Consider the following 12,957-nt stretch of genomic DNA (forward strand, 5'->3'; position numbering starts at 1 on the left):
AACACAAAGCAGTGCATGCAGAGAAGGAATGCACGGGGGAGAGAATCTGCTCCGTGTCAGTGTGTGTGTTTCTCTGCATGTAAGAGATGCTTCAGAATTAATGATCAGCTGGGACTTTTTGTGTGTCTGAGTGTTTGGTCAGGCTGTGCAGTGTAAATATAAATATAAATTGCAATATTACATACTCCACACAATTATCCTGTTAATTAATCTCTTGATTGACTGAAGCTAAACTCTTGCATATCTTTGGATTCACAACCGCAGGTCTGAAGACATGTAGAAATGTTTAGTGTTTTCCAATATCTTTCAGTATTCACTGATATTTTGAAGAGAAAATAGTTGAATAATTAAAAGACTATGAAAATAATTACTGGTTTCACCCCTTTCATAATTTGAAAACAAGCTTCATAAGCTAATGGTCTATTTTCAGTTCTAGTTTGGCTGAAATAATTATCCTGATCATTTTCATACAGAATACTTAAATATAATTGAATGACTGCTGCCATTGGGTGTTATATCAGCACCTAGCCTGTGGATTTTCTTGTACACATGGATATAACCTCAAACCCTGACAAACCCATCTCTTGTCATATTTGTCTGATTAACTAAAAAATCGAGAAACTGGCTGTGTGACTGTATCACATGTGTGGGACCTTGTTTGCACATGCTAGAAAGTATTGCTCAATCGTACACCTAGTGGTTAAGTTTAAATCATTATATTCTAAATTGTTCAAAAAATACATACCAAAAAATGTACATGAAGCGTATTTTAAATTATTGCATTTTTATAAAATAAGATAACTTCTTTTTCTTTCCCTGGACTATGATCTGCAGTAACTCGTAACTTAGGAAAAATTAAAGTTGACATCCGACATTGGAAGGTGTCCGCTTGATGTGTCAAACTGACAGACTGCTGAAGCTGCTGCAGATAATATTTTGAATACACCTTTCCCCATCCCATCACTTCCACTGGGAGTGTGTTGGGTTACGGTTCTTTTAATGAGCAGCATGAACCAGACGGGAGGATTCCAATGAATCAAAACTACTTCAACGGTTATTTGGGCTCCCACAGTAATTATTGTTTTAAGACGGACTGAAAAATTACGACTATTTCCTTTCACGAGGAAGAAGATTAATCTGAACTCTGAAAAGCTCACTGTCCCTCCCTGCCAGTGTAGGAGAAACTGACATGTTGTAAAAATGGCAGCAATGTTGATTGACTGTTTGGAATGAGGTTGCACATCGGCTACTGCACGTACATGATTTAAAGGCACATATTAAAGTGGCTGCCATAAAAGAAAAAAAAAAGTCTAACTGTGTGTGTGTGTGTGTGTGTGCGTGTGTGTGTGTGTGTGTGTGTGTGTGTGTGTGTGTGTGTGTGTGTGTGTGTTTGAGAGAGAGATTCTGAGACACAGGCCCACCACCACCTTCACTGTAGTGCAGATAGCACCCACAGATACTTCACCGGCTGCACCTGCTGAGTGGTGCAAGGTTAACAACGGCCACATAGGGCTTGACAACTGCTGAACATGCAGCTTTTCTCCCACCCACACACACACACACACACACACACACACACACACACACACACACACACACACACACACACACACACACACACACACACACACACACACACACACACACACACACACACACACACACACACACACACACACATCAGCCTATAAGCACATGCATGTTTTGCAGTGGATATGCTGTGCTAGTGCAAGCATACTGTCTATGTTGGTACTTGTAGTGTGTGTGTTTGTGTTATAAGTGACAGGGCAAAAGGAGGTTGTTAAGGTAACACAGTGAGCTAATGGCTTACAAGGACAAGTAAACAGCAAGTAAACAAAACAGTGTATCCTCTACCTTTGAAAAACAGCCCTCTACCCACCGAGCAATTTAGCAACTACAAATACATACAGATGAGATATTAATGGCTGACTGTGTCCTCTCTGACCTTTTAATTATTCTGATTTGTGTACAGAGCAAGCGTGCATTAATTGCATTAGCATCTCACAGGTTTACTTAATGTTCCAGTAGAGAGGGAATTGTGATTCAGGACGTAGATAGTTAAACACTCTTCTTTTGTGCACATTAAATTATTGTGTGTGTGTGTGGGTGGTTGCAGTAAATCATCTGAGATTTATTAGCTCAGTTACCACCAGTCAAACCCTCTGACGTGCAATTATGCTCTATCAGCAAATAAATTATTTGGCCATTACAGGCCATAATTGGTTATGGAGCAATGGCTACAATATACTGTCCATCTTGCTTCTGCCATTCAAAACACGGCCCTGCTCTTTGCTATTCGTATTACCATAGAACTCGACTTGCCCCCCGTTTGCCCCCTCATCCTATTCCCCACTTCCTCTTCCTCCTTCCTCTAAACATTTCCCCGGAGAGGACGACTGCTCCCTCCTTCCCTTTATCTTGAGAAGGGAGGCATCTGGAAAACAGAGCCCATCTCCGCCTCCCTCCATCATATTCAATCATCCCCGTGTTTATTCAGCTCTCCTGTCCTTTCCACTGTCCTACCCTCCACATCCCTTTTCTACCTCGTCTGTCCCACCTGCCCGCCTCTGTACGCTCGCTACGTCTCTGCTCTTGAACGCAGCATCACTTATCGCGGCCCTGCATCTTTCCATTTCTCTCCATCTCCCTCCAATTGTTTTCTTCCCCACTGTCTTACCTCCGCTTGACTCCTTTTCCTCCACATTTCCTCTCAGCCTCAGTGTGTTTGTGTTCTCGGAGGTGCGGTGCCAATGTGATGTGTGAGCGGATAGTTTCCAACTAAAAGCTTAAAGGTAGCAATCCTATGTAAAGGTGCTTCCATTTAGGTTCATTCCAGGTTCATCAAACAGGTAAAAAGGCTGAACCATGGTTCACTCGATCCATAACCACTGCATGCACTAACCTAAAGGCTTTTACACAGTTTGTTTTCATACATAGCAGGTTCCTAAAAACATATCAAATTTCTGATGTATACCTCAATCATCAAAACCATACCCTCTTTTTTATGTCAACCCTACATGCAGGCTGACCCACTAGCTCAACAGATGGAGTGTAACCATCTGTGTCAGACATAAATTTAAAGAAATATAGCTCATTGTGATGTATTTCTGTGAAGCATGTGGTTTACTATAGGGGTTTAAATCACATTCTCTACTGCAGTGCCTGTTCTGAACCTGCCTATTTAGAATTGGCTGTTTAGTCTGTGGTGAAGCTGGTTGTAGTCTTCTTTCTGAAACTGTAAAAGTGACCCGCGGTTGTCCTGAAAGACAGCGTCACTTACGTTGATGAGTCCCAATGCGGGCTGCTGCTACAGCGCACCGGTTACTGTGAGGTCAAAGCTCATTATATTAGTAATATTAAGCGCATCGTATGTCCAAATTTGACACTTCACTTCCTTGGGCCCTTAAGAATACGCATTCTGTGAAGCCAATAAGAACAGTTCTGGAGATATACGAGCCACATACAGACTGAAATTATAAAACAGATTAGATAGATTGTTGGCTGGTGAAGACAGCAATGTGGTATAGAGCCGTAAAGAGTGTCAGAACCAAGGAAAACAAAGCAAGTAAGAGCAGGGGGAATATGAATCAAATCCTCTGTTACAGTATACACAATTACATGTTGTACTATAGCAGCAATTATGTCTGTTTTTAGCAGATTCAGTGAATTGCAGAGGCTGACAAATAAAAAAAACTCAAGTTTACAAAAGTGTAATAATAGCCTTAAAAATTTCATCGTAACAAACCCAGAGATACTGAAAGTATAGCTGTAAAAATCAAGAATACAGCATATCGTCTCACTGAAAACCCTCAATAAAGAATGCTGTATGCATCCTGGAGTAGAAATTCTGACTGTACAAAAAGTTAAACCACCTCATTCAGGTGGAAATAAGTGACGGCTGCATCAGGTGACGGAGCCAAAAAGGAGAAGCAATACCTATTGCTGTGGGTGAGGTTGACCGGTGTCTAGCTATGAAGGAGAAGATAAGCCGGCCGCCCAGAACTGCTCCCACACTGCTGCTAATTAACTCTGACCCGTTCTGGTTCAACAACGTCTTGTCTTCAACATCTCGACATTTGGCATAGTGAGGGAGAGAGATACCGAGAGATAAAGAGGGGGAAAGAGAGAGAAACTGTCATGACCAAACAGCAAATCTTTTGGACCAGATCTTATTTTGATGCTGCACGTAAACAGTCTGTCCCACGCAGAAGATTAAAAAAAAAGTTGGGGGGAGAAGGATGAAGCTGGTATCTCTGCGCGAGAGGATGGCTGCACAAGGAAGAAGCATCTGTCTCATTATACCCTGACTTTGCCCACACAGGGCAACTCCCTACCCTACAGGGATGAGCTGTGCCTCAGATAAGAGGAAGCTGGAAGAGAATGCTCAGCCGATAAGAACTGGACTCAGCAAAAAAAAAAAAAAAAAAAAAAAAAGTACAAAATGGAAGAAAAGCTCGACAGTGGTGCAAAGGCGGCAGAGAGCCGAGGGAGAAGGGATGGATGGATCTGCTGAGGCTGCGAGCTAATCATGACGCTAACAGTAATGGATAGGCAGGGCTGTTCAGATTGCCTCATTGAAGGACACTTGAGTATCATTTAGGTAATCTCTCTGACGCACTCACAACGGATTTGAGTCATGGAGACGGAGCGGTCTGTAAGGAGACGGATTACAAAGAGTTTCTATATATACAAGTGTTTTATGATTCTCAGGTCTGAGCTGACGTTGACGATGTGAGCGGTGTAGAAATACTGTAGCTCCATGAGTCCCTGGGGTGTCTGAGCTGGCGTGGAGTGAGGTCAGCACACAGAGTCTGAAGACACTACAAAAAAAAAGTGTCTTTGGACTTTTGCCGATCTTTGATCCTCCACTGGAGGCAGAACAAGAGAATGAACGCCAGCGACCCTGAAAACCCTCGCTGAGATTTTTCACACCCAACTTCCCGCACACACACACACACAAACACCATTATTATTGCCCTGGGTACAGCTATTTACACTTATACACAGACTCCTATACGTCAGCACACTTCTTTTGGCTCTGCACTGTCTCTATGACTCTGTCCCTCTTCATATTTTCCACTAATCTGTTTTTTATCTCTCCTCATCCCTGACAGCATCAAGGGTTTTGTTCCTTTCCTTAGTTTCTCTCAGAGGTGTTGTTGACTGTACTGGGGCCCACACTGCAGTAATCCAATGTTATTGGGGCTGCTATAACTCAGTGTTATGTGATCAGAGGGCCCATAGCCCTGGCTCCTGCACCCTTATGACAAATGACCCAAGTCAGACATGGCATAAAAGAGTCAGCCGCTTTGAAAGACTGTGATGAAAATCAACTTCTTTTGTATTTCGGCTGAATGTGTCAGTCAGCGTGTGGGTGAGTTTCTCCGTCAGTGACGAGCGGCTACTGCGGTTTAACATTAACATTAGATGCGATCAGTCCACCAGGAATCCAAAACAGACAGCCGAGCCATGTTAGGCTCTTTAAAAAGCTACAATGTAAGTGAATCACATGACTGTCTGTTTATTCTGGGCTCACAGAGGGAAACTCCCATCAGCTTGTTCCTCTTACTTAAGTAAAAGACTACCGCAACAGCACAAAACAAAGCAAACTGAGAAAAAAATGCGGATGTTGTTGCTCGCTCGCATTCTAAGCCAAGGGGCCTCAGTTGCTGTTTAGTAGCATTCCCTCGCCTTATGAGCTATTCTCTGAGAAGCAAGAAAACAACTGAGGTGTATTATTTGACTCCAGATAATTCACTGAGAGAATCCATCTGTGTGAGGGAGGGCAGCGTTAGATTTTCACAGTTTGCTTCAGTTTGTCATTTTAGGAGACAGTTAATCATACACAATGCTCTCAGGGAAAATTGTATTCTATATCACAGAAACAACAAACAAATTGTGCATCCAACATACTGTTCTTCAAATTCTTCAGACTCTTATGACGCTCAGGTTTTTATGACGCAATCAGTGCAGGATGGCAGAAATGGAGATGCGTCCTCGATCTTTCTATACACTCTATGGTTCTTTTTAAATGTTTCAACTTTCATGCCCCAACCAGAAGTAGCACTGTTGATTGGACCTATTAATTTGATCCACTCACATGAGGGAGTCTGGCCTATATACAGCCACCAGGGGGCGATTGTGACACTTTGGCTTTTCTTTTGGGGAGCTGTTATGCCTCTCTATAAAGAGACCATGAAAAACACACATTTAAACACACAGTTAAAAACCTAATATACCTAATATAAATATTAAGTACCATAATCAGCAGTTTGCATGGTCCACAGAAGCTATAATAAAAGTTTGTAATTGCTGTTGCAGAGGTCACAATACTTATTGCAGTGTGAATAAAAAGTAGTGAGAATGTTAAAGATATATTGATTGAGAGTGTGAAGGAAATAAACTGAGGAGGATGGTGGTCTGAGTCTGAGGGCAGGGGGTCATCAGGTGGTGGTCGAGGGGAGAACAGACTTTGAAAATGTTTTTTGGTCTTGATGGGTTCTTGCTGTTGTGAGGAACGAGTGCAGACAATTATTTTTTTGTGCTGTGTTAGTTACCCTCTTTAGAGTTTTTTTCTGTCAGCCGCTGAGCAATCAGCATATGATGCAGTATAAAAAAAACACAACTTTTTATACACATTTTATGTCTCCACACAGGCAAAAAAGTTTCCTATTGCAATACTCACCACACTTTATTGAGAACAAGTTCCTTTTGTAATGTTAAAAATTCAGAAGAATATCCCACAGGCAGAGAGTGAAAAAGAAGAAGAAAATATAAATTAGCTGCTGATTATGCACCTCAGTCCCTGGAAGTATAGTGAAAAGCAAGCTGTTTGATTTAAGAGCGTTTGCACTGTAAATTATATTTTTCAAATCCAATCGTCAGGGGTTTCTTGATATGATGTTTGCTGGTTTAAATAAACACTCGTGAATAAACTAGTAAATGCTGTATTAAGAAAAAGAACCTTATCCAATACAAAAAACTAAAGAATACATCATTGTTACATATGCTCCCAAATAGCCAGGGCTTTACATTAATCATGCTGCTGCACTACGTCAGCAGTTCTGCGGAGCTGCCCTCTCAAGGTCTATCCATCAATCCTCCGTCCCTGATGACCGCCCGGTCGTGTGATGAGGACAGAGGGAGTCTTCATCCTTCAAAAACCCACTAAATGCTACAGAGGATGGTCACCTAGATAAGGGCGTCAAAAAAAATGGCAGAAAGCTTCTCTTTGCAGTTCACATAGAGAGTTGAATCCTGCACAAAACCCCATGATGCAGTTAAGTTTATTAATCATGTCGATTTTGTAGCACAAAGCACTAAACACTCTCAACCAAATTAGCATCAGTGAGGGTTGGAGAGAAAAAAAAAAAAATGGAGTGCAGCGTTCTGTGAAGTCCTAAGCAGCTTTTAATGGCCGTTAGAGAGCGCACACGGGCCCCTGGCACCGTTCAGGAATTAGCATTCAGCAGTTGAAACACGGAGACTCAGTGAGGTCTGAAGGAGATCCGAAGGGAGTAGGGCGGCTCTTTCAACAGGAAGCCGGACAGGACTATGTGACATATCGATCGGCTATTGGCGGCGCGGTACTGCACTGTGGGCTCCATCACCATCACAGCAACACTCTGTCACTCCCTCTTTTCAGCTGTTAATTTGTGATACTCTGGATCTTAACATTCAGCCCTACACTCTGGCAGCCATCACATTCAGGGGAGGACCACTACATCAAACCGCTGCTATGACGACAGGAATCTCAACAACTCAAAAAAGGAGGCAGTGGGGGGGTGGCAGAGTACAAATCCACACTAATGCTTTCGTGCATGGGTTTGTGTCCACCTTCACATGCACTTGCTCCTTTATACTGTATGTCTGAAACCTGTCCTTCTCCATTACCCTCCATCCATCCGCCCTGTCCTGCTCTGTTATGTCACACATTCATCGCTGCTTTATCCGGATGCCGATGTGCTGCATTGTTGTATTAATAAAGCCAGAGTGGCAAATTATGAGCGCTTCTTTATTTAAGAGGCTTTACGGCTTCAGCAAGCAGCTTTTTAACTCTTCTACTTAACCTTATCAGTGCAGATCCAGACGTCCTTGGAGAGGATAAAGAACACGGTTCTGCTGACAATAAGACATCCAGACAAGAGTTTTACACAGTGAAAGTTAAGTTTCCGCTCAGGCTTTGTCTGCGCAGATGTTGACTCGGATAATCTATGCGATGAAAAACAGACTGTATCACTAATGAATCCACTAATTGGCTATTTAATTGGCTGCAGTTAGAGACTTCTGTATCAAACAGCGAGTTCAAATATCAGCAGTAATGAGCCGCCGTATCTGATGATACCTTGTGTAGAAATGTGGAATACCATATAAGAGAGGGGTGAGGTTATCACAGGGGTGCAAGGGGAGTGAGGACAAGATAATAAATGGGAAAATGTTTCGTGAAATGAGAATAAAAAGGCTTAAAACGAAACCAGCGCTCATGTGCTTTAATGAAAGTGCTGTTCATTCTGTTTTGTGAGCGAGGAATGAAATTCGTGTTTTATGGAGGGGGACTGGAGGGTTAATGCTTGGCTCTATGCTCAACAGGGCAGTCCCAGGCCTTCTGGGGGCCCTTGATGAAATTTAATTTGGGCTCTTCATTCTCAGGTCTGTGTCAACCATCAACACCCCCACAGCATCGACAAAGCATGAGTCACTTTGGCAAAAACATTGGTTGTTATAGCAGATAATGGAATAGACTACGACAGCCGAGCAGAGAGTGTTGGGAGAGTGTGTAGAGCAAGAGATGTTGGTTACCTCAATCAGCATCGGACTGATCTATATTTAAATCAACTGTAAAACATTCAGCTCTTTAATCCTATTTCTTAATCAATGACTTAATGATAATTATCAACACTAACATTGTTTGGATTGTATAGTGACTAAAATGTCGTCTATGAATGAACTGCTTCAATCGGCATCCTGAAACAGAATCTTCCTCCTACTCCTTTCCTTCGACTCATACCTTCACCCATGCCATTATTTTTTGTGTTTTTGCACAATACACCTTGACCAGAATCTTTCAAATATCAGAAAAGGGCAGAAGAAGAAAACATCTTTGCTGATAAAGAATATTTACAGCTATAACTAATCAAGGATCAGACGTTCTTAACTTCAAATACTTAACATGTTTTACCACTTGATAACCATGAACTCAAATCTTTATTCTTATCATTATTTTATTTTGCACTACTCACCTTAACAAAAATCAATAAAATGTAAAAAGGCAGAATATCTATATTGATCTACGTTGATAAATGCAAGAATTCCCATAAGTTCGCACAGACTAACTACAACCAACCCCAACTGATCGAGCATCAGACCTTGGTGAGAAATATCACTGAGCCTGGAAATGGATGTAAATTTGTGATGGTAGCCTTGGACACGATGACAAACTCTTCTCTGCTGCATCAGGAGGTCCGACTCTGTGACACAGGTGGTGTTTTCTCCACCCTTGACCCTTCCCCATATTGAAGTATATGTGAGACCTCTGTATGAACTTGAGTCTGAGAATTATTAATGTAACTGTCAGATTAAAATGATGCATTCAAAATGCATGTGGACTGGCAGGTTAGGTCTGCTGTAGCACAAAGTCATGAGTGATGTGGAAGGAGATTTCTGTCCCTTCAGCTGGTGGCTGGATGTGAGTCCGGTCATCTGGGAGAGAAATCTGCACAGCTTCACAGCAGAGGAGGGCAGCCTGCAATTAAGAACTGACAAAAAAATGGGCTTTTTTCCCTCCACATTTCAGTGCTGCAGTTTTGCCTGAAGCAAAATGAGCTAAATCCAAAACATTATCAGCTTCCACTGACAAAACGGTCTGCATTTTTTAATTTCAGCCTTTACAGCGCCCTCTGCTATCTACATAGTTTTTTGGAGATATGCCTTGCATATCCTGCGTCTGTTCGGTGTTTCGGTTGTGCAGGTCCATTAAAATATTTCACAACTAGACATATATAATATATTTTTCTGACTTGTGTACTAACATTATCCAAAATGTTTTCCACAATGTTCAGACCCAGAGAAATCCCCAATTTTATTCAAGATAAAATGTCTTTTCATATTTGATCTTTACCTGTGGCTTTGTTCCTTTCTGTTGTAACTTTGGGGGCAAACTACGTATGATGTAATGGACCCCGTTTATTAATTGGCATTTGCTGCGTGTTCTGTTGCCAAAACTCTCCCAGTAAAGCACAGACACATCAAGTGACTCAAGAAGAAACAAGATAAGAAATGGTGGTGAGGACAACTCCCATGATCCCACTCTGCCTCATGAAGTCATCCAGCTAGGTCTTTTGTTATCGTTCTGATGGAGAGACCCCTAGTGGCCGAAGTCACATATTGTACATTAAATGCTATGCATCCGCAAGATACGATCTGCGCATGAACTGTAGGGACACTGGGGTGTTCTTCAACAATCATTTCTCAAGCCTATTCTGTCATGACCATCTTTGTGTGAGTTATGTTTTTTTCTTAATATTGATCAATACTAACTTAACTAACCTTTGATAGTCAGTGTTTGTGTTTTATTTCCAGGTCTGTGTCGGTTGTTTTTTTATTTGAACATACATACATTTATCCCAATAAGCTTCATGCAGTGTGAACTGTGCAGATTTTCATTTGTGCAAAAGGAGGTTATGTTTTGCACTGGGCATCAGTATATTGGCAGATACTATGAGTTGAACCAGAAGTTGCCTCTGCAATATCCTGGTGCAGGAAGTATTCTGCATTAGCTTTCAGAGCAGCATTAATATTGTGAGGAAAAGGAACAGTTTGACTTATTCAGTTTAACACGCACGCCGCACGCAAACACGCACACGCACACACACACACACACACACACACACCTTAAATCAATGATCGGACTAGACTTTTACATTAAAGACTCTCAGATGTGTTGTTTTCCAGAGGATTTTAAGAGCTACTGTCTCAGATATTACTGTGAGTTCATGTGCATGTCATGTCTGATCATGATTTTTATCCTCTTTTCACTTGCGTGACACTTAATATTTCTTACAAATACTTAAACCTTGTGTGATAATACTCAAAGGCTGAGCAAACCACTCCTCTGTTAACAGGTGGGTACAGAAAAAAGTAATCCCAGCCAGAGATGTGAGGATTTATTACTTTAAGCCTGACAGATCCGAGAGGAACTCCCGTCCTTTACCTAAAACCCTGCTCTCAGCTGAAACCTTGCTCTGGAATGGAGGTAATTATTTGACTCTTCAAACCGTAACACCCTGAGTGAGTCCAAGACGTTTAAGAGCATGTTTTTCGTTTGACATAAATTCCCTGTAGCATCTCTGAAACAAAAATGGATGTGGTTTTCCAGTTAACCATCCATCCATCAATTATCTCTACTACTTACACTCCGGTTGCACTCTTGACAGAACCTGTCTGACCTGTCCTCTAAAATATGGGGAATTTAGAGTTTCCAATTAACCCAAGCTGCATGCCTTTGGACTGACGGAGGAAAAAAATGCAAAAATAGAACTGGTGTTCGATACAAGAACCTTTGAACCAGCAACTGGTTCTGTGCTGCTTAATTGGACCATGATATTATTGGACGTACTACTGCTGCTATTGCCACGGCATGGATACCTGAGAGATTCATGCATGCGATTGAGGAACCCACAGCAATGTGTGTCTGTGTGTTTGTGTTTTTTCCCCTGGAACTCCTAAGTAGGTATAATCAACTTTCAATTTTTCAGGTCACAGGAAAGTCTCAACATTCACTTTGTTTGTCTCTTCTACCTGAGTACACATCAGTGTCACTGGCAGAACAAATTAGGGAGCATGCAGAGTGTGCTGAGCATTAATAATGACTGAGCGGTGGAAACAGAGGCAGGAGAAAAGGAAGAGGCATTTGACATAGTTGGAAAAAGAAGAAATCAAAAGAAAGATTTTTGTGAATGTGAAAGAGACAGATTTGAGGAACAAAAAAACAAGACAAGATATGAACAGTGAGGGAAACGGAGAGGAGAGGCTAGATCTGAGTACGACCCCTGTCATCTGTTGACAGTGTGGAAATAGAGTGGGGCGCATGCCCTTGTCATATCAGCGTCACGATGAGGACAGCACATGGAGTGGATCACAGAATGACTACAAGTCAGAGTTGTTAAAGTGAGAATTGGACAAATGAGAGTCTGCACTTTCTAAACCCTAAGAAGACCCAGATGCAAAAGTCCAACACGAAAGACACACAAGACATCATACTCTCTTCCTCATACTGACGACCCTGATTTGCTACTGTGATCTCATTATGTGTGCGCATGCCTGCATCTTCTCCTCTACTTTCAGTGATGATGGCAGGGTGAGAATGTGTCAGAGGGAGGCAAGACACCCATGGGAAGGTTGTCCAATCCTGTTGCCCCGCCGCAGGGATAACAGGAGGAAAGCACTCTATCCTCTTCCTCTCAACCAACCACCGCCCCCCAGCACTTTACAGCTCTTGGCCTTTCCCTTTTGTGTGTCTGAGTGACGATAATGGCAGGATGTCCGTCACGCAAGGTCTGACCCAAATTCGCTCTGTGAGGAGAAGGACAGGGAGTAAGAAGATGAGGATATCTCAGCTCAATCGCCCATGGGAGCGATCCTCCCAAGTCAGAACCCCTCACCTCCCAGAGAAGAGGCCAAGGGCACAGTCTAGCCGGCGTTTTCAACCTGTGCTACTGCAGGGGACAAGTCTGACTGAGGTGCAAAGCAAACCAGCAGCAAGTAGCTCATCGGGCCGATAACCAACGGTGCGGTGCTGACTTATCCATGCACAGCTCCACAGAATAAAGGCCAGTGAAGCAGAGTTAACTTGCTTACTGGTGTGTGCCAGGCAACGACAATTTAACTTTGTGGTCCACAGTCAAATGGTCAAATCTGTCCCCTGATCAAAAAATGCCG

General features: G+C 42.4%; 1 protein-coding gene across 14 annotated transcripts in view; it reads right to left on the reverse strand.

Annotated features, from left to right (window-relative positions):
- Positions 1 to 12,957, reverse strand: part of srcin1a (SRC kinase signaling inhibitor 1a) — a 103,471-nt gene that overhangs the window by 67,346 nt on the left and 23,168 nt on the right. The window lies entirely within an intron of this gene.

This window comes from Paralichthys olivaceus, chromosome 5 (assembly GCF_024713975.1).
Source record: "Paralichthys olivaceus isolate ysfri-2021 chromosome 5, ASM2471397v2, whole genome shotgun sequence".
Lineage (NCBI taxonomy): Eukaryota > Metazoa > Chordata > Actinopteri > Pleuronectiformes > Paralichthyidae > Paralichthys > Paralichthys olivaceus.